Source organism: Oncorhynchus tshawytscha, linkage group LG09, assembly GCF_018296145.1.
Source record: "Oncorhynchus tshawytscha isolate Ot180627B linkage group LG09, Otsh_v2.0, whole genome shotgun sequence".
Taxonomy (NCBI): Eukaryota; Metazoa; Chordata; class Actinopteri; order Salmoniformes; family Salmonidae; genus Oncorhynchus; species Oncorhynchus tshawytscha.
The window spans coordinates 69294957-69299956 of record NC_056437.1 but is presented as its reverse complement, the minus strand read 5'-3'; the positions used below and the strand labels follow the sequence as shown (position 1 = coordinate 69299956).

The window sequence follows — 5000 nt, the reverse complement described above, 5'->3', positions numbered from 1 at the left end:
TTTCTTGCCATCCTATCGTTCCCCCTCTTCCTCTTCTCCACTCTCCTGTGAGAGCCTCTCCTGTGGCCCGGTGCAGTAGATGTTCTCAGACTGTGATCGTGTCATTCACTCCAGAGACAGAGAGGACAGTGCTTCTCTCCAGCAGAGGGGATGACTTTGGAGGGACTCTCTGGAGTGCCTTGTCATTCCAGTTTACAATCCTGCCGTTCCCAGGGAACTAAACATATTTTGGCGTGGCGAAACGACATCCACAGAGGTTATTTGAGGATAAACACACACACACGCGCACAGACACACACGCACACACACACACACACACACACTAGACCTACATAGGAGCTCACTCATGTACTCCTTCCACAAACAGAAAGACAGAAACATGTTCTAGAAGCATGTGTGTACACACCCATTCCCAAATGCCGCACCTGACTCTGATAGCGTACTACTATTTGGCATAGATTGGGGCATATCGCTGGCGTACAGCCAAGCACCTTGGAAGAGGCCTACCTCGCACCGTGGGCCCTAACCTTGGAGAAACAGCCGTGTCAGGCTGCTATTGGCCTCCAAAGCAATGGTCTGCCATGGAAGTGACGTAGGCATCTATAATAAGAAAGCGAGAGAAGATATTAGCTTTAGTACGCATTGCTCGACTGCTTCTGGGCTCCTTCGTCTCAGTGTCCGGACCCTTGTCGCAATCTCACATGGTCACTTCCGCTTGGGCAGGGATTCTCCCTCTCAGCAGAGAGTTCGAGCCAACCGTGCACTTCTCCTTTTGGGACAGGCTCCCACAAGAGTCTTTCTCCCTCCCTTCCTCTATCCCTACTTCCCTCTTCCATCTGCATAGCTGCATGATATCACAACTACACCGAACACAAATATAAATGCAACATGTTAACAGGTCATATGAAAGGAAGATCAGTCAATTGAAATAAACAAATTATGTCAGTCTTTGGATTTGACATGACTGGGAATACAGACATGCATTGGTTGGTCACAGAAACCTTAAAAAAACAAAAAAACATTAAAAACTAGGGGCGACCACCACTTGCCTCATGCAGCGCAACACATCTCCTTCACACAGAGTTGAGCAGGCTGTTGATTGTGGCCTGTGGATGGTTGCTTCACTCCTCTTCAATGGCTGTGCGACGTTGCTGGATATTGGCGTGAACTGGAATACGCTGTTGTACATGTCGATCCAGAGCATCCCAAACATGCTCAACGGGGGGGTGACATTTTCAGCTTCCAGGAATTGTGTGCAGATCTTTCCGACTTGGGGCCATGTATTGTCACGCTGAAACCTGATGTGATGGCGGCGGATGAACGGCACGACAATTGGCCTCAGGATCTCATCACGGCATCTCTGTGCATTCAAATTGCCATCGATGAAATACAATTGTGTTCATTGTCCGTAGTTTATGCCTTCCCATACCATAACCCAACCATGGGGCACTCTGTTCACAACATTGACATCAGCAAACTGCTCGCCCACACGACACAATGCACGCCGTCTGCCATCTGCCCGGGAACAGTTGAAACCAGGATTCATCTGTGAAGAGCACACTTCTCCAGCGTGCCAGTGGCCACCGAAGTTGACAATTATCCACTGAATTCGGTTACGACGCCAAACTGCAGTGAGGTCAAGACCCTGGTGAGGATGACGAGCACGCAGATGAGCTCCCCTGAGACTGTTTCTGACAGTTGGTGCTGGCTGGTATCAGATGATCCCACAGGTGAAGAAGTCCGATGTGGAGGTCCTGGGCTGGCATAGTTACACGTGGTCCGCGGTTGTGAAGCCAGTTGAACGTACTACAAAACTCTCTAACATGAGATTGGAGGCGGCTTATTGTAGAGAAATTAACCAATCGGCGGCCTTGTGTTGAGTGACAAAACTGCACATTTTAGAGTGGCCTTTTATTGTCCCCCATTGATCATGCTGTTTAATCAGCTTCTGGATATGCCACACCTGTCAGGTGGATGGATTATCTTGGCAAAGGAGAAACGCTCACTGACAGGGATGTAAAAAAGATGTGTGAGAAATGTGCTCTTTCTGTGTATGGAACATTTCTGGGATCTTTTATTTCAGCTCATGAAACCAAGACTTTACATGTTGCGTTTATACGTTAGTTCAGTGTTCATCTGCGTGCTCGTCGTCCTCATACGAGGCAGATAGGTGGGTGGCAGAGAACTAAAACAAGATAGAAATAAGGGAGTAGGGAGAGAGTCGAATCTCCTTCTCGTACTAATGTCCATTGCATCTGAGAGGAGTGCGAGAGGAATGAGAGGGGGCAGGGAGACGGTGTGTGTGTCCTCTAATACGCTTGCTAACCGGTGTTACTGTCTGTTTGTGACTGCGCGTGTAGGCCTACAGTATGTATATCACGGTTTTGTTTCTTGACCGTAACGGAGTCCACGCGGTGTGTGGTTTTCTCCCCTGCTCCCTGGGCTGTGGTAATGGCGTAGGATTGTTTTCTCTGTCAAATAAACGCTATGATAGAGTTAGGCTGGGGCGCCAACCCCCGACACTAGCTAACAAATGACTCAGTCAGGCTGAGATATCGAACCCCCTCTTCTCTCAGACAACTAAAGTACACTCACAGATGACTAGCTACACTCTCAGTGTGTGTGTGTGTGTGTGTGTGTGTGTGTGTGTGTGTGTGTGTGTGTGTGTGTGCACCATAGACATAGATAGACCACTCATCTTTGTATCTGTTCCATTATGACGTCTGTGAGAATACGGGCAGCACCATTGAGGCCATCTCCATTTTGAAGGCACATTTCTTTGTCTACTACTTCCATGAGTTAGTAAACAATCTGAGAGGGGTGGACACTGCCACCTGGAGGATGTTGTATGAACAGGTATAAAGCCAAGGTTAGCGATTCACTGCCGCCTGCTATGAAACGTTTGCTCGCGATTATAATTCATTGGCTGATCCCTCCTGATGACCCAGATGGAATCATGTGATCCTTACATCACCCAGAGGAAGTCACACCCAGATGATTGCTTCAAATTGTAATGTCCATGCAAAAACGGGTTCTTTGCAAGTAGTGATCTCTATCCATCTCTATGACACACACACACACACACACACACACACACACACACACACACACACACACAGCTGCTTCAGCTGTAGCCCAGCAGAAGTTTTCTGAGCCTCTGATAGCTGATCGCATGAGAACACTGGAGCACAGGAGAGGATCAGCTTAACCCCCCCCACACACACACACACACACACACACACAGTGTTACAGTCTCAGGAGGAACATGCATTGACATGATCCATTCACTCATATACTGTGTAAATACCCAAATAATTCTCTCTACCAGATAAACACACACACTCTCTCTCTCTCTCTCTCTCTCTCTTAGTAAGGACAAATGTGCAGTAAATATAAAGAACACATCGACACACATAATCATATCCTATAGAAATACTTCATTTTAGTTTTTGAACGTACCGGTAAGTGAAAAGCCTCTTACATAACTAGAATACACACAATACAGAGCCGCTCAGTCTTCCTACACTTAGAAACACATAGACAAACACATCACGAGCTGTGACTCAACGAACGAGTACATAACATGTACAGACAGAGAATGGGTCTTGTGGGTCTGTCTGATCAGCCACATACTCGCCCTCCCTTCCCCCTCTCCAGCTCCACCATACAGAGGCGGAAAGAGAGAACGTCATTTCTCTGTCCGCTCACTAGGCACCGTCACCACCACCCTACCTCCATAGCATCCCTGCTCCCCCGCGAGCTAACAAACAGCATGCTGCGCTACTGCTGGCCCACATTGACATCGGAGTCATTTAGCTCCAGAGCGACCGACGGGAGCAATGAGGTTTAAGTGCCTTCCACAAGGGCACATTCACCTAGTAGGCTCGGGATTCAAACCAGCAACCTTTCTGTTTACTGGCCCAACGCTCGTAACCGCTAGGCTACCCTCTGGCCTAGAGCTACACGGCTAAAAAAAAGTCCCAAATACACAGATGAAACCCAACTATCACTGCAGACATCTGAGAGCTCCGCTTTCTTTTTCAGAGATAGTCATCTTGTGATCTTTCCCGGGACAACAAACCGGAGGGATAGCCTATAGTCTGGTTTCAGCCCCTCTTCTCTTTTCATTTCTCCTCAGCTGGACAAAAATCGGCAAGAAGGTGAGTTAGCCTCCTGAAAGACACAGTGTTGGCCAGTCCAGCTATTTAGCCGCGTTAGCCTCCACCACAACATACAACGGCTAAGCCTACAGCCATATTGATACCCAATGTTTTGTCATAGACCATGTAAGTATGGGTAAGCCTATAAACGTGTTTGCAACCACGCCAAATACATTTGCTGAGAGTTTAGCCTTTCCATAGCCTGGCTAATGCCTTAGCCATTTTACTTAGACGATATCTTGAAAAGCTGCATCATAACAATAGTCAACTCAGACATTACAGCTAATTTCACTAAACAACAGACATGAAAGACATGACCTGTGTAAAATTGGGCTTGATTAAAGTGTCTGATTGGTGTCTAAGCGTTTCAAAGTGTTTCTCGCGTTGGCTGCTTTGAGACGATGGGAGGCTTTTTGAAGTCAGCCACACAGCGGAGCACATGATGACAAATCAAAAGAAGAGGAGAAGAGAGGCGAGTGACACGAGACAAGGCCACCGATTGTAGTCTGTTAAAACTGAAAAAGCATTAGTTGTCTGCGAATTTAGTTAACAGAGCAGCCATTCCGTGAGTCCCCAAGGGCCAGTGGACAGCTGCAAGGTTTCCGCCCTTGGGAGAAGAGATTCTTTATACACTACATAACCTAAAATATGTGGACACCTGCTCGTCAAACATCTCATTCCAAAATCATGGGCATTATTATGGAGCTGGTCCCCCCTGTGCTGCTGTAAGAGGCACCACTTCTTTAGGGTGGCCTACCACTTTGCGCCTGAGCCGTTGTTGCTCCTGGACGTTTCCACTTCAAAATAACAGCACTTACAGTTGGTCTTGGCAGCTCTAGC

At 47.6% G+C, this 5000-nt stretch overlaps 1 protein-coding gene across 4 annotated transcripts in view; it reads right to left on the bottom strand.

The window, feature by feature from the left end:
* The window catches only part of rarab (retinoic acid receptor, alpha b), a 193561-nt gene that overhangs the window by 152583 nt on the left and 35978 nt on the right, over positions 1–5000 (bottom strand). Inside the window, exon 1 of one of the 4 annotated variants that reach the window (XM_042327319.1) lies at positions 1–947. This exon is cut by the window's left edge and continues 78 nt beyond it. The exons of the other annotated variants lie outside the window; for them this stretch is intronic. The gene's annotated coding sequence lies outside the window, so the exon portion shown is untranslated. Of the gene's footprint in view, positions 948–5000 lie in introns of those variants that run through there. 4 annotated transcript variants of the gene reach the window in all.